Raw genomic sequence first — 22,319 nt, 5'->3', positions numbered from 1 at the left:
AGGGGAGCCCTGTAGCAATATCACATGTTGATCTAATATGAGAACACTGTTTGCAGTGTAAGAAAGAAAGAAACAATACTAACCTGATTTTAATGCTGTGAGTAAGGGAAGGAAGGACAACTGGCTATAGTCAAAAAGTTATGGGCAAACTTGGAAAAGTTCATTAACAAGAGTGTGTCTAAAAGATCCTCTACCTGAAAACAAAATTGTATTTTTAAATGACTTCACTGCATTATTACAGCACCCGACTTCCCAGGTTAACAGATGGTTTTATACTGAGAGTAAATAATTGGGTGGTTCAAAAGAGTAGATTAATTGAAAAAAATGGTAAGTTAATGTTTGAAGGTATATTCATGAGAACTTCTTGTAGTCTTAAAAGACTTTTGGTAACAGGTTATGGAACATAACCGTCTCAGATAACACTTAAAAAGCTTTCTATCAACACTGGTCACGTTGAAAACCAGCTGATCTCACTGCTTATATTACTCTCTAAAGATTTTGAAAGGGCAGTTTTCAAACAGATCTCAGATTTCCTCTCACGAAATGACCTCTTTGATCCTAATCAGCCTGGCTTTAATAAGAGTGGTCACTCCATTGCGTCTGCTCCTCTGTCTGTGATGGAAACTCTAAAGGCAGCTAAAAATCAGATTTATTTGAAAACTACTTTATTAATCCCCAAAAGGGAAATTATTATGATTATTGATAATCCTATTCATTTTATTTCAACATAAAGTATCAATAATAGTTCAATAATAATATGATAATCATCAGTAATTATAAAACAATCACTGCTTAGAATTTTTTGCTCAAAATCAAAACATCAAGAAATGAATATTTTTTCTTTTACAGTTCAATCAAACTTAGACACAAACTGGTGGCGATTAAACCAACTATTATGTGGAAGAACATTATCCCCCATCCAATATGGGGTTTAGAAGTTTTCTAAATCAATGTTAGATTTCTTTGTTATTTAAGTTTCCCAGCGCATAGTATTTTCCAAAATGACCATGATATCACTATTTTTAAAAAAATGAAAATAGTACAATGTCTAACCTTGCAAAAATTGCTATTTGATTTGAAAAAATTGAATGGATATAGAGTAATTTGTAGAAAAAAAACAACAACAACAAAAAACTGTTTTGCTGTATACTCTAAAATCTTAAATGCTCTTTGTACAGTTTTGCTGTGTTATTCAATTTCCTCCTGTTACCTACCATGCAGAGGAAAGGACACAGTATGTACCGCATCACTATAGGGCCATCATGAACACTGTTAAAAAAGAATGAGCAAAACAAGGTACTGTGAAAAGAATCTCATTGAAGAGTAGAACACTCACATTCGGCTCTTTCATGCAGCTCCTGACATTTCAGTCCTTCTCTTCTTGTCAGGAAGGCAAATTTCAGCTGAATGCATTGACATGCATAGTTTCTTCAACTCATTTTAATCAGAAATAGTTTTTATCAATGCAAACGGATTGGCTTAGGTAGAAAGAAACTTTTGGTTTTTGATGGTCAGCCTTCGTCTAAGAAGCTTCCTCGATTCTAACTGACTCATGGGGAATCACAGGTTAAGGCTCAATGAGAGTGGTTACTCATATTTATCTCAGTCTCACTTTCCCCAACAATCTGCAGCTCACATGAGTCGGCCAAGGCGGCTTCATAGCCCAAGATTCATGTGGAACATGGAAGAGGGTTTGAACTGCTGAAGGAAGGATGTCAGGAATTGCATGTGACTGACCGCATGGTGCCTCCCCTGTTTAGAAATAAATCTGTATTTCTGCTCAGGACATAAAGTAAATAGTGTACCAATATATACCTCACCTTCCCTTCCCTTCCCCCGCACCTCCCCGGATAAGTAAGACACGTTGCAGTAGTTTCAGTATTGACTGTTGTTCAACATTTATTAGCCCCCCTGTATTTTCATGGAACCAGAGTTACATCAAGTAACTTTGCTGCCACACATAGTTGTTGAAAGCAGTAACAGAAAAACTGTTGATTTTTTGGTTGTGGCCATCTTAACAGCAGACCAGCAGACACATGTTGAACAACTGCAAATGCTCCCAAAGGTTCAGCTCCCTTTCAGATGTGTAAAATCTGCATCAAACTGATACTGAAGTGTGAATTCAGCTTAAAGGGATAGTTCGCCTCTTTTGACATGAAGCTGTATGACATCCCATATTAGCAATATCATTTATGAACATTGACTTACCTCCCGCTCCGTCCTGTGAGCCGAGTTCCAGCCGAGTTTTGGCGTTGACGAAGGTAGTCCGGCTAGTTGGCTGGGGCCACAAAAATAAAGCGTTTTGCTTCTCAAAACAATATGCGTTCAAAAGAGTAATACATTTGCATCACAAAATCGTCCATACAGAAAAAGTCAGACCTCACATCGCTTGGCGCTATTTCTCTCTACCTTTGTATCACTACGGGCTGTGTAAACTGTGCAGACCGAAGAGCAGACCGAGCATTCCCCTGCTTCCGAGTAGTAAACACCGTAACAGGTGGAGCTATCGCTAGGTGGCTGAACGCATTGATATCAACGGAGGCAAAAATAGCGCCAAGCGATGTGAGGTCTGACCTTTTCTGTATGGACGATTTTGTGATGCAAATGTATTACTCTTTTGAACGCATATTTTTTTGAGAAGCAAGACACTTTATTTTTTAAACCCCAGCCAACTAGCCGGACTACCTTTGTCAACGTCACTTCCTTGATCTGGGAGCTTCAGTGTAAGATGAGGGTTGATCTACTACTGTAGACAACAAAGCAAGGCTGCTCAATTTCTCCATTGATAAAATAAATTCACAACTCTACAACATAAAAATTCATAAAAAATCATGTAGAATATAGCATATACTTTGTTGTCTACAGTAGTAGATCAACCCTCATCTTACTTTGAAGCTCCCAGATCAAGGAAGTGACGTTGACGCAGCTTTATCAGCTGAGAAGCTATTAGGCTTGTGTTGATAATAATAAACTCCTGGACTATGTACACTATGCATCGTTTTGTGAGTACAGACCATATTTGTACTACTGTAGAAGTTTGGTGTCATGGCATGTGATTTTAGTGTGGTAATTTTGGAGATACTGCCAGGGTCCATTAGCGCTTGTACTAAGCTATTCGGGATAACTCAGTAACTCAGCTGATGTTCAGCCAATATCGGAAAAACTTCGGGTGGGCTATTTGGCTGGATGTCACGGTTCAAATGACCCTAGGGTGAATCTACTCCAAACTATCACTTTAAGGCTGAAGATATCTTCCAGCCGGTGCCAGATCGTTGCATGAACTGCGGTAGTGTGGGTGGCTCTTTAGGTTCTGTTGACTTGCTCAAGTTTATCTGGAAACTCTATCTTTTTTTATATCTTTTTTTTTACTATCTTTCCTCTGAATAGAAGCCCTAGATGTTTGGAGATACTGGAGAGACGGTTTTGGAGAAAAACCGTGTAGAAGGAAAATTGTGGACTTACCTTTAGTTTTACCCCACACTTTGGAATTGACTACCACTGCCTCTTTGCTTGTTTTAACATCTTTTGTCAATAAACCTGTTGAACTTTTACCCTGCGAGTTCTGTGCATGAGTTCATTCGAGCTCTTGGATATGACAGTAAGACACTCTGAATGTTTACAAGACACAAGGGAAAAAAGAGAAAAGGTTCAACCATCAATGCTTCAACAGAATGCCAGTGAAGGGTTAGTTTATGAATGTTTGTCTGAGGACATTGTGTTATGCTGGCTGTCGCTATCATGATCTTACAGTGTGTTTACACAAGTAACTATTATCAAAACCTGGGTATTTGATATGCAATTTAATGCTGTAAACACAGACATAATGGAACTATTCCTCCAGTCATTGCAATAACACTATAGTTACTCTTAAGTACTTTTAAGGTATTTTCTTTTCTTCACTTGTAATGTTTCTTCAGGAACATCTGCCACACAGAATTTAATTACATGAACATAGTTGTTAATTGTATTCATATACAGTAACATTGTGCTCCATGTCATCACTTTTTTCACGGCCATTGCTCGCAATTATAACCATGTTTGTAATGAGCCAAGCCAGTTGGTTAGTATGCTAGTAACAGGTCCCAGATGTTGTAATCAGAGAGGATCAGAAACTAATCAGGTTGATGAATAACACACACACACACACACACACACACCATCTGATGAAATGACTCTGAAATACTAATGAGACACAACAGAGAGATCTTGCCTTTTTGAACTCCGAAATCTGATGACGAGGGGAAACATGCACATCATATTGAACAGATTATTTAGTTTCCATGTGGTTTCATTTGAATAAAATGCTGTGTGATAAGGAGTTTTAAAAAACAAATTTCAAATGTAGATGCAACTCATAGGCCAAAGGGACACAAGACAAATTTGACAGTTGACCATCCAATATTTAAAAGGACTTTGAAAATTACAGCAGTGTTGGGGACCTCCCAACTGAAGTCATTCATCTGTGGAGGAATCTGGATTTTACTCTGAAAGTCCCTGGCTTTCATTTCCAGGTAACCACGCCCTCTGATCCACTCAGTAAGGACAGAGGTCTCCCAGCTCCTTTTCCTGCAGTCCCCCTGCCCTCTTACAGGATCAAGGCCTGCCTGGGGCCCGATCCTTCTCTGTGTTTCTCTTGCAACACAAAAAGTCTGCGAGGGACACCTTCTCAGCTGACCCAGCCAAGATGCGAGAACAGCTGAGAGTCCACTGAGAGATGACTAGACTTAGTTTGAGCACTAACTCCAACAGAACAGAACAAGCATGCACATTTAGCAACTTTACACACACATTTCCTACACTTTACACACACAGCTGTTGTAGAAGAGAACAAAGTTTTAATTTTCTTCATTTCAGATGAGACAATGAAAAACTAATCATACCCAAGGAAACCACATATAATTATACCATATTTGTAAATAGATTCAGTGGATAATATTCAAGCATGAGGTTAAGCAGCCTGTTACCAGTATCAGTTTTAAATTGAATCCATATAAAATGTGTATGAAGTTATTCATTTTTTTACGTAAATGTTGTTGTTGTTTTTTTTAACTAAAACAAAAGAAAACATGAACTAATTCTTAAATTAGGGACCACCAGACTAACCCCACATGCCTTTGTTCTTTAGTCTAATCCAATGGATGCAAATCTCAGAGTGCTAAAGCCCAAAAGAGCCAGGAGATGATCCAATTGGGTTGCTGGCCCCAGTAATAACTTTACACACCTTTCCTAAATGCAATGCAGTTTGTCAGTGAACTGATTGAAACCCATTTCCTTTGCACTTGGGTGTTTCAAATAAAGATTAAAATCGATCAAGAGATAACATATTTAAGTTATGTTTCTGGTGACTTCCTGAATGTTAATGGCAATGTAGTTTATAATTTTGACCTTTTCTTCACCTTTTCATGTTGTGTGCTGTACTTTAATTAATCAAATAAGGGGTGCAATGATACAGCCGTAGTTCCCCCCACAGTCAGAAGAAGATGTGAGTTAGTCCCTGCCAACCACCGGGGAATAGGTCCTGTAAATGATGAAATGACTATGTACCGCATTGGAAAGTACTTGTTAACATAAAATTAGTGCAGATTTGTGAAAGTATCAATACTGTACTTTGAATAACATATCAATCCTAAAACAGACACGTTTGAGTTCACAAATATTGATACTTAAGTATCGATCCGCACAACACTACTACAAAGAATTCTACAAGCTAACACTATCTCGTCTTTTAAATTTTTTTTTTTATTATTATAGATTATTCCTGTATTTAACTGCTATTTGTTGTTGTTTTCTTTTAATTTTTTTTATTAATTTTCTTCAAATATAGCATTAAAATGTGACAGAGAGATTGCTTTGTTCCTTGAAGGTGTGTATGTCACGTTCTTGTCTCATGGAAGCAAGCATGGGGTGCCACATTCTTATAACTTGTAAGTTTTATGTTTGGGAATATAAGAGGCATATTCAAAGAATGTGCAATGTGCTGTGTAAATATTGTGTGTCAGACAAATCCTGTACCCCCAGACATATCGAAGGATGTCTGACCTTCATCCAGAAAATTCTGATACCCAACAAATGAGTAACAAACTGAGTATGTTGCTGGAAACTCATTCTGAATATAGAATTGAACGTTTTGACTAAACATTGTATGTATCTAATTCAGTCATGATAGACGGTGCAATTTTAATGTCAATAGCATTTATTTAAACCTTTGAAAAATAGCTAAAAAACACCTATTTTTTTAACTTTTGCACTATTTGTCAGCTATTTAACTTCACAGTATAATTGCTTAATAAAAGATTTAGTCCTTTCAATTATAAATCAACATGGCAAAAGTAACAAAAACTGTTTTAGTGTTAGCAATGAACTCACTGTAGTCAAACTGAATGATAATCAAATCATGTCGAAATACCAAAAATCAAACACAAAAACAAATAAATCCATTAAATGTTCATTAAACCATCCAAGAAATTCAAATTCATATAAGAAAATTGGAGAAATGGGTTCAGGGGAGGATAATAGTTTGTGTGCCAAACAGAATAAGTGCAACCCACTTTAGCCAAGAGAACTCATTCTGTTCACATAAATTAAAACTAAATTAGCTTGTTAGTTCACCATTCAAAATTCTGGACCAAACTCAGTTTCAAAATTAGATAGTTCACATTCATTTCTCACCTTTTTAATGACCTCCTCTGTCTTGTGTTCTCCTTATGTGATATGTAATGAAATAAAGTAATGAAACATGAGCCCCACGGCAAAGTGAGCAGATGCATGCATATCTCTGCCTTTATCCATATTATTACCAACCACAAGAACCCTCAAAATTCCACTGTGATAAAAATAAAAAAATGTTTTTAGTGAAAAGCCTTCACCAATTAAAGCATATCAGCCAGCAGAGCCCCAGTAAGAAATGCTTCAGTGTCACAGTTTACATAACATTAAAGTTAACTTCAGCAGTTAAAAAGGGAACTCCAAAAACAAACAGAAACAGGTCATGAGCCTAAAATAAAAGTAAGAAATCAAGTGAGCGGCTTCCTGACAAATCAAGTGTGGGAGCATGATGGCACATTAAATCAGAACTGGTGGCAGTGCATGAAACGGGTAAGGAGAAAGTCTCAGAATGAACAGCAATTTGCCAAACAAAATTGAAAAGTTAACTGTGAGTAGTGTAGAAATTGTTGCAAGGTGCTGTGGTTTCTGCTGGAGCGTGCACCCTCGGGGTGCCTGCTTGCACCAAGAATGTTGTTCAGTGCCACAAGAGAGACAGAGCTGTGCTCACTTCATGTTTGTCAGAAACAACCAGGAACAATGGTACTAATCAGTCCCAGACCCAAGATTAGTTTGAGCTCTTTTGAATCTCTGATTCTCAGTTTTTCCCACGCAAAGTGGAAATCACAGAAAACTCTTGTGTTTGTTGTTGTGTATCGTCCACCTGGCCCTTATTCTGAGTTTCTGTCTGAATTCTCAGAGTTTTATCCCAGTTAGTGCTGAGTACAGATAAAGTCATTGTAGTGGGTGATTTTAATATTCATGTAGATGTTGAAAATGACAGCCAAAATATTAACTTTAATTCTATATTAGACTCTATTGGATTTTCTCAGAGTGTTCACAGACCGACTCACTGCCTTAATCACACCCTTGATCTTGTGCTGACTTATGGCATTGAGAGTGAACAGTTAACAGTGTTCCCTCATAACCCTGTCTTATCTGACCATTTTCTGATAACCTTTGAGTTTACATTACTTGACTATACAGACTTGACTATAAGGAATTTACAAATAGAAGGTGTCTATCAGAGGATGCTGTAACCAGATTTAAAGAATTAATTCCATCATCCTTTTCCTCACTGCCATGTGCAGATATGACAGAGGACGACTACCTAAACTTTACTCCAGCAGCACTTGACTCTCTTGTTGACAGCACTATAGTTTCAATGCGTACAGCACTGGACAATGTTGCCCCTCTGAAAAGGAAGGTAATCAGTCAGAAGTTGGCTCCTTGGTATAATTCACAGCTGCGTGCTTTAAAGCAGACTGCAAGAAAGCTGGAGAGACAGTGGCGTTCCTCTAATTTAGAAGAGTCTCAATTATCTGGAAAGATAGTTTAATAACGTATAAGAAATCCGTTCGTAAAGCTAGAACTGCTTATTATTCATCATTGATAGAAGAGAATAAGAAATAATCCCAGGTTTCTTTTCAGCACTGTAGCCAGTCTGACTAAGGCCGATTTCAGAGCGTGGCTTGGCGGCAGCGAAACCACGGCAGTCTTACGCCGGTTATCAGGCGGTGTGTTCAACTTGGCTTTTCACACCGGACAGTCCGCGGCCGCGGTAGTTCTGCTCCAGCCCTGTCTGCATTCCCCATTCATTTCAACGGGACACCGCCGGCCGCCGCCGGCCGCTGCCGTCCAAATTCCGCTCGAGTTCTATTTTCCAAAAGCAGCGCGGGACGGAGGCGTCTCCGCGCCGCTACCGCCCGACTACCGCCGCGTCGGTGTGCAAGGACAGATCTGTTTCCATGTATTTTCACCTCCGCCGGTGAAAATCGCTTCCGTTCCGCCACGCTTTGCCGCCCTGGTCTGAAATGGCCCTAAGAGTCCGAGCTCTGCTGAGCCAGTTATTCCTTTAACTCTCAGCAGTGATGATTTCATGAGCTTCTTTATTAATAAAATTGTTTCTATCAGAGAGAAGATTGATGGAGTCCTTCCCACTATTATCAGTGATGTATCATCAAGTACAGCAGCTTTAGAAGTATCTTTAGAACCTGATTTGTATTTAGACGGCTTCTGACCAGTTGATCTCTCTGAACTAACAACAGCAATAGTCTCTTCTAAACCATCAACTTGTGTTTTAGACCCAATCCCAACCAGACTGTTCAAGGAGGTTTTCCCATTAATTGACACTTCCATATTGGATTTGATCATTCTGTCTTTGTTGACAGGATATGTACCTCAGACTTTTAAGGTTGCTGTAATTAAACCTTTACTTAAAAAACCTACTCTTGATTCAGAAGTGTTGGCTCATTACAGACCTATATCCAATCTCCCTTTTATGTCTAAAGTTCTTGAAAAAATAGTTGCAGCTCAGCTTTGTGATCACTTACACAGAAATAATCTGTTTGAAGAGTTTCAGTCAGGATTCAGAGTGCATCATAGCACAGAAACTGCACTGCTGAAAGTTACCAATGATCTCCTCTTAGCCTCTGATAGCGGACTTGTGTGTGTGCTTGTCCTGTTGGATCTCAGTGCTGCATTTGATACGGTCGATCACAGTATCTTATTACACAGACTTGAACATGTTATTGGGATTAAAGGAACTGCATTAGGCTGGTTTAAGTCATATTTATCTGATAGATTTCAGTTTGTTCTTGTAAATGAAGAATCTTCCTCACACACCAGAGTAAGTCATGGAGTTCCCCAGGGTTCTGTGCTTGGACCGATTCTTTTCACTTTATACATGCTTCCATTAGGTAACATTATTAGACAGCATGGCATAAATTTCCATTGCTATGCTGATGATACCCAGTTGTACTTATCTATAAAACCAGATGAACCCAATAGGTTGGTCAGACTACAAGCATGTCTTAAAGACATAAAGACCTGGATGAGAACTGTCTGCTTCTAAATTCAGACAAAACTGAAGTCGTTATCTTTGGACCTGAGCGCTTCAGGGAGAAATTGTCTAGCTATATAGTTACTCTAGATGGTATTTCCTTGGCTTCTAGTTCTACAGTGAGGAACCTTGGAGTTATTTTTGACCAGAATTTATCATTTGACTCGCATATAAAACAGGTTTCTAGGACTGCCTTCTTTCACCTTCGTAGAATTGTTAAAATCAGGAACATCTTGTCTCAGAGTGATGCAGAAAAACTAGTCCATGCATTTGTTACTTCAAGATTGGACTACTGTAATTCTTTATTATTGGGCTGTCCCACATATTCTCTGAAAAGCCTTCAGTTGATCCAAAATGCTGCAGCCAGAGTTCTGATGAGAACTAACAGGAGAGATAATATTTCTTCACTGTTAGCTTCTCTTCATTGGCTCCCTGTTAAATTCAGAATAGAATTTAAGATTCTTCTCCTTACATATAAAGCTCTTAATGACCGAGCTCCATCATATCTTAAAGATCTCATTATAAGATATTTTCCTAACAGAGAACTTTGTTCCCAAACTGCAGGTTTACTTGAGGTTCCCAGAGTTACTAAAAGTAGAATGGGAGGCAGAGCCTTCAGTTATCAGGCCCCTCTCTTGTGGAATAAGCTGCCAGTAAATGTCCGGGAAGCAGACACCCTTTCCAATTTAAAGACCAGGCTTAAAACTTTCCTTTTTGATAAAGCTTATAGTTAATGGCTCAGGTGATCCTGAAACATCCCATAATTAAGCTGCTATAGGCCTAGACTGCTGGGGGGCCTCATCTGTCACACCTTTCCTCACTTCAGTCTCTTTTTCCCCTGTTCAATTTCTCAAATGATATTATGTATATGTGACATTATTGTGGTCATTAATGTGTGTTTCCCTGTTCCAACAGATATCCTTTGAATGGTGTTACAGTGCCGCCGCCGCCGCCGCGGCCCTCCCCCCTCCCCCCTCCCCCCCTTTCTGTCTTCTCAAACCCCAGCTGGTCGAGGCGGATGGCCACCCTTCCTGAGTCTGGTTCTGCCAGAGGTTTCTTCCTGTTAAAAGGGAGTCGTTTCTCTCCACAGTCGCCTCAGGCACGCTCAGGACGGGAGATTGGACCGAAAACAAAGTTTCAGTGCAATCTGTTGGTTTCCTTAGCTAGGAAATTGTTTTTGAATTGGCTCTATATGAACAAATTGGATTATTTTATGAATAATTATGATTACAATTAATTGAATTCCAATTGGCTTGAATTGGACTTTATTATCTAAGTGCCTTGAGATGACATTTGTTGTATTTGGCGCTATATAAATAAAAATGAATTGAATTGAATTGAACAATGATACCAATGATCTCCTCTTAGCCTCTGATAGTGGACTTGTGTCCGTGCTTGTCCTGTTAGATCTCAGTGCTGCATTTGATATGATTGATCACAACATTTTGTTACAGAGACTACAACATATTATTGGGATTAAAGGAACTGCATTACGCTGGTTTAAGTCATATTTATCTGATAGATTCTAGTTTGTGCTTGTAAACGAAGAATCTTCCTCACACACCAGAGTAAGTATTGGTGTGGTAACTTAGCAGCAGATTCTAGTAAAAACGAAGCAGTAGCCTACTTCTCATTGTCTTTTCTGTTTTTAACTGATGCAAAAAAGACTATCACAGTACAATAAAACAACGACAAAAGTTCACCTCTCCACTTAGAAAACGTTTTTTTTCCTAACTGAAAATTTTCTTCTTCTACTATTCGAACCTTGACCTATTCACAACTGACATATAAACAAAGAAACGCCCCCCTTGTGGTCTAAACATGTAACACCACATACCAGAATAAATTAAATCAGGATTAGAAATAACTGTGTTTTTAATACTATCTATATAATATTTAAACTAAATCTGAATGTAAATAATAATGAATAAAAGATACACTGTCAGAATTGTAGAAGGGTCTTCCTTGTGTTGACTGGTCCTGCCTCCATCCTGACCATAGGGTTGTGTTAGTAAAAATGATGTAAAGTAACTTTAGACACAAGACAAAAATACACATATATCACGGAGCTGCAAGGACTGGCTGCCATCCAGGACTGGTGCCAAAAGAAAACAGTTTTCTGGTTCACATGTGGCACAATAGAGCAGTGGAAAGCTAAATCAGGAGATCATGTTCAACCCCATACACATAAATGTCTTGACTGTGGTAGATCCTTCTTGTCTGTCATGACAACAATAATAATCAATTAAATTATTTGTTAACTTAACCAGTCATTTTCAAGATCCCAATAATCATCACTTGGTCTTGAGAAAAAAACATTGTATTCTCTGATACTTTATGTGTTGTGATCTCAAGAAATTGATCTCGTTCAATATTGATGACCAATGTTTATCATTTATTTATTGCAACAGGTCGCCAGTCCATCAAAAGACCACACGAGACAAACAACCATCCATGCTCCCACTCACTCCTCGGGTCAGTTTAGAGCAGAGATACTCATTGCGGGGCTCGCGAGCCACATGCGGCTCCTCAAGCTTTAATTGGTGGCTCGCACTTGCATAGTAGCGTATAACAATATGGTAACAATAACTATACATTTTTTCAAATAACATACAGCGAATACTGCACAGTATTAGGTATTTTTATTAATTTTGCGTTTTTGTAGTATTAAGTATTTTTATTAAGTATCAATTAAGGCTTAAAGGTGGGGTATGAGATCTTGGAAAAACGGTTCCTGCAAGCTATATTTTTGAAAATACACAACCTTGCCTCTCCCTTCAGCCCACCCCTCGAAACCACGCCTTCAAAACACATGAACGAGTCACGAGTCTGTGAACGCGCAGGGGAGAGGGGTGAGGGGGGCTGACGGTTGATTGGCATGTCAGAATCCAATAGAAGTAACTCTCATCATTACTTCTATTGGTCAGACATTTCCTCTTGCTACACCCTCTAAAATGGATTAAAATATTTTTTTTTTTCTCCAAACATGCTATTTTAGTGGGTGCAATGGGGTCGTGAGGAGGTTTTCAGACAATATGATAAAAAATGCTCCAGAAAACATCTCATACCCCACCTTTAATAGTGTTTCCGAAAGGGGGAACTGTTAAACCTGGCAACGCAGCCCGCTTAAACCACCGTCACACTTGGCCGCAGTGCACGCTAGCTCCTTTAGCCAGCGCGAGATGCAGGCACAATGGATCAGTTTTTAATTAAAAAAGGGCAAAAACCAGCACAAAAACCATATTCATCTTGAATGTCTCACTATGATTACAACAACAAACTACAAATACAACATGAAGAAAGTCAAGGACATGCATGCCAGCTTCCGCTCATCCCAGTATTAAGGTAAATATGGTCTTAATTGAAAATGTATTGGCTGTGTTATTTCTTTTTTTGTGGGATGTTTTATATGTAGAAATGCATATTTGCAAAAAGGGACTTAGTATGTTGTCGTAAAAGTGGCTCTTCCTCTTGATTCTCTTGTGAAAAAAATAGTGAGTATCACTGATTTAGAGTGATCAATTAACCTGACATATATTTTTTTTCGGCCAAAATACCTGGAGAGAACCTATGCACACACAGAGAGAACATGCAAACTGCACACAGAAATGCCCCAGCCGGGATATGAACCAGGACCCCTCTTGCTGTGAGGCGACGGCAGGGTTGGAACAGTGATTTTAAATGTGGGGGTGTTCCAGGGGTGGCACATGAGCGCCACATCCTGCCTGCCTTTGGCTGTTTCCCTCTCCCAATTTAATGCTCCCTGACAGTATTCAGAGGCTCTTCCAACATAGTCAGTCATTATGAACTTAGAGTCATTCATTATGAACATGTATATTTATTAAAACAAATTTAATCTGTGATCCACTCTCCTGCACAATGTTTGATTTAATTAGTTTTAAATTATTTTCAACTAAAAATAAAATAACATCACCCGTCAAAAAAACAATTATGGGTGAAAATCTCAAACTATTAACACAGAATTTAGTTTTCAAAAACTGTCCACATTACCTAACACAAAAAACCAAAAGGGTTCTTCCTGCTTTCTCTGCGGGACACAAATTCTCTGGCCATTGTGTCCAGTTTTTCTCTATGAATATGACACACAGCCACACTGTTCAGCCGTGTTTGCGTCATGGTGCTCCTGAGCCATGTCTTCAGCCTCCGTAGTCCACTGAACCCTCTCTCTGCCTCAGCTGATGACACTGGCACAACAATAAGCAGTCTGATGAGTGTCTCAACTTGATCTAAGAGCCCACGGATCTCTGGGCACACTTTACTCTGAACATCGCAAGTTGAGCTCTCTGCATTGAGCTCTGGATACTTTTGCACAGCATCATTTATCTCTCCAGTTAAGAGGACTTGCTCCAATTTCCTTATCATTTTCATCCCTTCCTGCTCAAATCGTTCTCTTATCTGGACATCCACCACATCAAGAACTTTGTAGTACTCTGCTCGATAGTACTCAGTGGGGGATGAATGCACATGTGCAGAAGCAGACCCACTAAAGCGCTGAGGTGGCTTATGGTGTTAGACTGAGTCTTTCACACTTGAAAAAGAAGTCATTTTTCTGCTGCCTCTTCCTTTTTGGCATCTCTGCGGCCTCCTTCTCTTTATTTTTTTCCCAATTTTATTCACTGTCAGCCATCGGTAAGTGACAGAAGCTCCGATATAGTTTGTCTCTGACGTAACATCAAATTTCCCGGGCCAGCGGCCGGGTCACGGACAACAGTCTGTGATTGGGTGAATGTCCGTTCAGTTTGACCAATGCCTTTTCGTGCAGCGTAAGGGGGCTGAGGTGCGCTCCATTTTAGTATGTTGGTGCACTACGAGGGTGGGCAAATGGCTTTACCTTTGGAAATTGGGGGGGGGGGGGGTGAAATTATCTTGCTGTAAAAGTGGGGGTGTCAAAACACCCCGATCAACCACGGTGCGACGCCCATGGGTGGTGCTAACCACCACAGAAGTTGGTATGGCACTGGGCTGCACCCATCTGGCCTCAAAACTGAGGGAACCAGTGTGACTCTCATGGCCTTAGAAATTCTGTGTCCAGTTATATGTCCATATAACATAGTAGCTGAATTTTAATAGACATTATCAATTTACATGCTTCCAATTATGTGGGATCAGGTTTTATTTCAGTGTTCGAGCTGATTTTAGTAAATGCTTGTGATCCCCCCCCCCCCATTCCGTCAGTGCTTCATCCAAAGCCACGCCCCCACAAACTTGAACGCGCATCTGACGCTGGGACTGACGACATGTCTCACTCTCACCTGTAAGTAAACTATATTATTATTGCAACGATTATTTAAAAGAAAAAGAAAAAAAGTACCGTAGTATGTCTCTGCACACCCAGAGGCTGCAGATTCAGCTCTCCAGCTAGCATGTCATGTTTAGCATGAAGTTTAGTGTTAGATTTCTTCCACACTTTGCACGAGGCTGCTATGATAAACACCGTCCCCCATTACCCCCACGCCATTGTTAGAAGAGGGAACTCTCAAATGTACGGCACTTTGGATAAAGCGTCTGCTAAATCACACTTTATGTAACGTAACGTTTTTTCCCCTGGCAAACGTGATTTTTGATTTTTTTAAAGATATGTCTTTGTTATTTTGCTTGTTAGAGCACCCACGACGAGAGCGGCTCTGATCCTAGCTACAGTCCGGAGCCGAGCACGTCTTCAGGTCAAAGAGGACAGCGAGTTCATGCTCGAGCAAGATGGGGCCGTGCAAGAGGTGGTGCACGGGGTGTTCTCCGGTCGCAGTCCGGACTGCGACCGGAGAACAACTTCTACATGAAGACATTGTGCGAGTGGATAATCTGCAAGCTCCAAGAATGGCAGATGAGCAGGTAACCTATTTAAAATAGCATTTTTAATTAATATTTTTCGCACCTCTACATCATCAATAACTATAAATGATGACCTGCCATATAGGCCTACTATGGACATAAAAGTCCTCTTAGAGGACAACAAAGTTGTCAAAAAAGTCTAATCTTCTTGATGAATTGTTTTACAGTCCAGAATTCAGACACTGAGCTTGCAAGAATCCCATCGCTTGCTGCAGATCTGCCTGACAAGGGACCCAAGTCTCATGTTTGATATCCTGCACATCAACATCAGGAGATGTGCCTCCACCAGGCCATCCAGCTCCAGGTCAACCCACTTGGTGTGTGTGCCGAAACTGCCGGGAGATGCCCACAGATGTGGAAAGAAAGTGTTGTGGGCAACAACCCGACTCCTGCATTTCCACGCTGCCTCACCTTGAAGCGTACATTTTGCAGGAGGGGGTCTTGCGACTTGCCAGAAGAATCTGGAACAATGTACGGGCTGTGGAGGATGTTCCAAACCCAGGGGAGAGCAACAAACAATTCCACCATGCTGCATACCGGCAATATGTTGTGTGGCAATATGGGGCACTGGGAGCTGGGCACAGAGTAGTGATTCCTAGCTGCTGTGTTTGGAAAATTAGAGACCGCTACCCAGATCCACATGGACAGTACAAAGGTTTCATCCCCAGTAGGGTGTAAGCACAGTGCAATAAATAGCATCTGCTCTTGAGCCCTGCCATTCATACTGTTAGTGTTTACATATTTCTTTAAAATTTGCACTCAGGTTTACAGTCTGTACTGTCCAAAGTTCTGTCTTTTTATTGTTATTTATATTTTGTCAAGTTTGAATAAAATTTTAAAAATGATAAATGCCTTTCCTTTACAATTTATGCATAAACAAGGTATTACATTTCTCACCTCACATTCTAAATGAATAATGACAACAAATGTGGTATAACACTTTTTATTGTAAAAAAAAAAAAAAAAAAAAAAAAAAAAAATGCAAAAGATATTTCCAGGGATGGCCGACCGACTGGTCAGGCTGTGCATGTGGCGATCTATTCCTTTGGCAGCGATTTACCTTTAGGAAGAATATCAAAATTACACATCTGACAATAATTACTGCGTTTTAGAGACACAATGTCAACACGTACAACTTTGTTTCCATTTTACACAGTAACAAACACTTGTGACAATTTTCTAAGTGTTACATCCTTGGCTTTGTTTAGATAATTATTTTAGATCATAAATTATGATTTTTAAAGCTAACTTTTGCACATAATTATATTCGTGATCAAGCTACAATATTGCAAGAAAACTCACCTAGCCCTCTGCTGAGTTGTCTCTGCAAAAGCTCCTGCGTTGATGGGGCCGGGACACCTGACAGAACCCCATGTTGACGGGGATCGTCAGGCCTCTTCCTTGCAGTCCGTGGCAAACCCCCAGCAACGGACAATCTGTGCCGCAGAATTGCACTTTGGAGGTCCACAATGTAACCGTAGTCCTTTTCCACCTTTAGTGCGTAAAGGCTCCACTTCCTGGACTTTTTATTGTACACCTTGCCGTATCTGCCATTAGAGAAAAGATTAGAAGCTTAGTGATACATTCATATTATCTTACAATGTACAGTATTTAATTTTTCCACATAAAATTAAACATACAGAATAGAGCCATCAGCCCTTCTCTTGACTGGTCTGTCAACGTGGTGATTGTAGTCCAGGCCAGCCAACAGGACTCGAGCAGTGTACACGGGCGGTGAAAAGCAGAAGCTCTTGCTGGCATACATGAGAATATGATTGTGGAAGGACTCCAACTCTGCAGTTGACCTGAGACCACAGATGAAAGATAAAATTGCTTTATACTCTGGTAGTACAAATGAAGAAATAGCAGGGCAAATACAGAAGTACAGTGAAATATTTTCATAGGAGAAAACAGTAAGTTGAACATAGAACTATGCTGACATACCTAAAATGTAGATATTTGTGTACGCTCTTTAGCCAGCGTGCATCAAGGACTACTTCTCTCAGTCTCTGGTGTGCCATTGAACCCTTCTGGATCCACTCCTTCTCTCTGTCCTCCACCAAGGGACCATGATGACAGGCACCAAGGGCCCACGCATGTTCTCCTGTCACATGGTGAAGTAGTCCAGTCCACCTGTCCTATGGTAAAAAAATTACACGTTGTGAAAAATTTGGTCAATAAAAATTTAAACCATTTTTGCCCAATAACTACTCAGCAATAGAGTGTGGCCTAGATAGATGAATTTTGATAATACTTACAAAGAAATCTTCATATGTGTCTGCAGTTTTGCAACAGTACCAGAAGTGGTTGCAAACATCCTTACTCCACATCTGAAGGATGGTGCACCCCCTTTGTTGTCCTGCCTTGACAATGGAGCACAAATACATTTTTGGGATGTCAAATAGGTTTATGAGAAGATAATTGGCAAAGATGATTTTTATTTTTTTTTATCCAGCTATATCTACAGAGAGATCATGAACTTACTGCATGAATTTTTTTCCCCAAACTTTTGGACCCATGCCACATGTCCAGGGTGTGTCGGACACCACAATCTTTATATTTCCCTTTGTTGTCTGTAGGACAAAAAAGTCTGAGGATAAATACTAAATCATAATACCAATCATTATCGATTCATAATAATGTAAGTGATGATTGTGTCATGGGACTATATGCACAAAGTTGGATTGCTGAAACAATCTCCTACAGCAAAAGAAGATAATGAATTTACTGAAGAGGGCTGATATCTGTGAATGAGCGTCTGTGTAGAATTCCTCAATGTTGAGTTCTTCACGTAATTTCTCAAATGTTTGCACGAAGCCCTCCTTCTCCATTATGACAGAGTTCCGCATGGTCTCACGCTTGTCGATATTGACCATGCAGATTATCTGTTTGGATTCATTGTCCATGGCAGTATAGGTACAATACTGCGCACAGAATCCAGGACTGTCCATGCGAGCATCTCCTTTGAAAATAAATTAGAACAAAAACAGAGAAAAAGTTATAAAAACATTGTCCCAAATAGGGCATTTTATGCTGATCCAACTTTATGAAAAACCATTGTGCAATATGTCAGTCCAGCACTTCGTATCTTACAAATAAATCCCCCGATAAAATATTAATATACTTTATCCTACTCTTCAATGTCTACACTCAACTATTTTATTTTGTGTAGTTTTTGGTCTTACTATCAATATGCATATGGCTTGCCAAATACCATCTCTTGGAAATAAATCCATTTAGATTATATTGTGCTTCATATGAATAATGCATGTGCGCTTGTGTGTGTATCTGTGAACACATGCGTGTGTCTCTAACTCACCCAGAGCTACAACAGGCCCTTTTGACTTGAGCTGGGTGATGACTGCGGCTCTATTGTCATCCCAGAACTCCTTTATAGTGTCCACACAGTAGGAGTCCTGGATCCTGAAGAATGACGACCTCTCTACCATCCCAAGTTTCATAAACTTGAACAGTAGTGAGATCTTGGCGTAATTGTTGCCCGATAGCAGGATATTAGTGGAAAGCATGAAGTCTCCGACTGCCATCCCATATTTCAACATGGGCTGAGAAGCCCACTTCCAAACAGTGTGACCTCGAGGACACACCTGGAAAAAAGCAGGCAGGGAGAAAGAGCACATTATAGCAACTACAATGATTAATACTACACATTATTTTTTTTCAGTCTGTCGCTGAAGGAGCTCTCCTTGTCGCCTCCTTGTTTCCTGACCTAAAAGGCTCTCTTCTTCTCCTTGACAACCTCCACCCTACAGCACTTATGTTATAAGCTTTTCCATTTATGTTTGTTAAAGTTGATTCCTAAAAAAAAAAAAAATGTCCCAATATATGTAATACTCTTTTATGCAAAATAAAGACTCACCCATTCTATGACAGCAGCGGTTCCCCTGGACCTGATATTGATTTCGAATGGTCCAGGTGCCCGGCACTCTCCCTTCCTATTTGGGTCCTTGGCAGAACACACGCTGACAGGGAGAAGGAGATACTCGGCAAGCTGCTTCAAGCTGTCATGATATGCAATGGATGCCGGATGGCCAATTATGTCATCCTCAACCATGACTTTTAGTGCATCAGGGAGTGTTGACATGTCTGCCATAGTTGGATCTGGGGCGTTGTCTGGAGCATCATGTACAGTGTCCTCCATGCTAATTTCTTGAAGTGATTCCAAGCAAATTGTAGTCTTCAGAGCACCGCCAGTCCTGTTGTAATAAGAACAGCTATGAGAAATTACAATAAAAAAACACAATAACTTGACTAAGTGGAGCTAGAAGGTATTGAAACTACCTAACACAAATACGAGGCCTAAAATCTGGATCGTCACTGTCATCATCATCTGAGTCCACTTCCCTGGTTGCATCTTCCTCTAATGATGACACTGACAGTGTCTCCATATCAGGATTCATCTTCATCTTCCCAGTCAATGCTATAAAAAAAAAGAAATTCAGAGAAAACAATATAAAAATTCACAAAATGAATACAATTTTCCACAAACAGGAGAGTAAAAACATCTCTGCACACCACACAGCAACTTACATGGAGTTTCGAATGTCATTAAATTCATCTGCATCAACATCAATGTTCAGGTCCAGTGGTGACATGCTAAAAAGACAAAAACACACACACAGAAATTAGGGAATATTACATCACCACATGTCGCTGAAATAATGCACAGACCATGAATTTACTCTTAGTTATATTCTGGAAATGATTGGACACATTATCTTACTACCATAACATACCTTGCATCCAATTGCTGGAGAGCTGTCTCCTCTGGGCAGCTAATGTTTAACTCCTGAACTCCAGCTTGTGAGAAGTCATCCTCTCTGTGAAGATTACACAATTATATAATATTGTCAGCACAGCATCAACATAAAAAATGTCTTCATTCATCAAGGATGCAACACAGGACTGCAGCACTGATTTGGCAGTTTATGGGAAGATGTTTTGACGGACCGAAACAGCCTGAAGATTGATATTTACTGTTGAGAAGATCCTCAGTTTGCCCCCATCCTTTCTGCATAGCATATACCAGCAAATAGTCCATAGAAGAGCCAGTGACATATATCCCAACAAAGACAACGTTTGTCAAAGCCATGTTCACAGCAGCAGCAAGTTGAACTCACCGGTCGGACAGAGATTCAGAAGAAAAAAATTGTTGACACAGGTGGGGGAGGGGGTCTCATCAGTCTGTGTTTCGACGGCGTGGAAGTTGATAGATCCTTCTCATGGCTAAAAACAACACGGAGAAGACGCTAATGTTAGCATTAGGCTAATACGAGCTACAAAAGTAGCCAAGTTGGCAAACCTTACATATTTCATGAAAATAACAAATCCCCCCCGAAGCAAAACAAATAATTACCTGTCCAACAGAAAGAAAGCAACCGCTGCATCGCTTTGCAGGCCCTTCAGATCCCTCAGTTGTCTCCACCGCTCAAACGCTGGACCGATGTTGACTCTGGTGTTGTTTCTGGCTTTATCCGTAGCCTTTTTAGTAGCAGCCGTTTCTGCCGCCGGCTTTCTTTTTCTTCCCTTTTTAGCGGGGGGAGCCGTCACAAGTAAGGGGATTGGTGGTTTCGGCTGCATTTTATCTGCCATTTTTGCCGTATAAAGTCGTTTTAGAACTTTTTAGAACCGCGTGCGCGCGCGGAGTAGGGAGCCGACAGAGGGGGGCGTAGGCAGAAAGCGCAGATGCATCTGATTGGTTTTTTTGTAGGCTTGGTCTGCTTTTTCTCAGTCCTGCAGCTGCCACAGAGGTCTGATTATTTCCGTCCCTTTTTCTAAATACATCTTGTATAGATTTCTCTCAGGATAGACGGAGCATTTCACCCAGTATTACAAAATGTGTTTCTGAACAGGATTACCTACCATACCTTTAAGGAATCATTTCAATTGTCCTCTTTATTTCCTGTTCTCACTTTCTCTTACAAGTTTCCACTCGCAAAAATTAAATAATTGACTTAATGTCCTGTGTTATTCACAAATAAACTTTTTTATTCACCTACGTGCAAGTTGCCTTATTTAGCCTCAGCAAGCAAGCAAACACAACCAGTAACACTTCTTTTATTTCATCGTAAGCAAACACCAAAACACCCCAACATGCTGTAGATGCACTTACAATGAGAAAAAGGAACTGAAAAAAATAAAACTTGCTCATAAAAGAGTAGATGCTCATAGGCACATAGATATATATCCAATCAAAGAAGCACATATCAACACCACTTTACAGGCAATTATCAGCACTCTGTCATGTTCCGTGTTGTTTTGATGTTTTTTTATGCTTGTTTTCATTCTGTTTCTTGTTTGGGTTCTGTCATTTCCTCAGCATTTCCTCAGTCTCTCTCCAGTCTAGTAATCAGCTCCACTCCCTTCACCTGTGTTCATTTTTCCTCATAATCACTCTCCCCACAGGATTTAATCTCTCGGTTTTTCCTCAGCATTTGTCAGATCCTCACTGTTTCTAATCCCTTGTACCTTTCCTTGAGTCTAGTAAGTGTAAATTTTTTTTGCATTGTATTTTTGTTTTCCCTGGTTGTGTGAAATTAAATAGTTTTCAAATCATTTTTGCCTCCTGGCTCCTGCTCCGTGTCTGTACCATGGTCCTCCTTCCTTGCCTCCACTACCGAACCGTGACAGACTCATGCTGATTATCAGATGTTTCAGTCAGTAAACCATTTTCAAAAAAGGAATTTTATAAACTTTAAAATCTGCCATGTCAGTAAAACAAATTGCAATTTCCTTGGGAAAAAAAAGCTTTTGAAGGATGGCAGCACATATCTGAGTGATATGAAAATTTATGAGGATGTACTATGTAAAGCCCTGATCAACAAAATGTGTTGAAAAAGGCAAAAAC

General features: G+C 39.9%; 3 long non-coding RNA genes across 3 annotated transcripts; all 3 read right to left on the bottom strand.

Moving 5' to 3' along the window:
- Positions 1 to 17,485: 17,485 nt before the first annotated feature.
- On the bottom strand, positions 17,486 to 18,215 carry LOC142397128 (uncharacterized). The gene is made up of 4 exons (XR_012772676.1): positions 18,183 to 18,215; positions 17,939 to 18,027; positions 17,713 to 17,817; positions 17,486 to 17,592 (listed from the first exon to the last, which is right to left on the bottom strand). It is a non-coding gene; the product is annotated as an uncharacterized LOC142397128 (long non-coding RNA).
- An 811-nt stretch (positions 18,216 to 19,026) lies between these two features.
- On the bottom strand, positions 19,027 to 19,829 carry LOC142397127 (uncharacterized). The gene is made up of 3 exons (XR_012772675.1): positions 19,754 to 19,829; positions 19,332 to 19,668; positions 19,027 to 19,059 (listed from the first exon to the last, which is right to left on the bottom strand). It is a non-coding gene; the product is annotated as an uncharacterized LOC142397127 (long non-coding RNA).
- Positions 19,830 to 19,868: 39 nt separating this feature from the next.
- On the bottom strand, positions 19,869 to 20,343 carry LOC142397126 (uncharacterized). Its single transcript, XR_012772674.1, has 3 exons — positions 20,209 to 20,343; positions 20,003 to 20,068; positions 19,869 to 19,892 (listed from the first exon to the last, which is right to left on the bottom strand). It is a non-coding gene; the product is annotated as an uncharacterized LOC142397126 (long non-coding RNA).
- Between the last annotated feature and the right edge of the window lie 1,976 nt (positions 20,344 to 22,319).

Source organism: Odontesthes bonariensis, chromosome 13 (assembly GCF_027942865.1).
Source record: "Odontesthes bonariensis isolate fOdoBon6 chromosome 13, fOdoBon6.hap1, whole genome shotgun sequence".
Lineage (NCBI taxonomy): Eukaryota > Metazoa > Chordata > Actinopteri > Atheriniformes > Atherinopsidae > Odontesthes > Odontesthes bonariensis.
The sequence above is the reverse complement of the archived record's forward strand: the minus strand, read 5'-3'. Positions and strand labels throughout refer to the sequence as shown.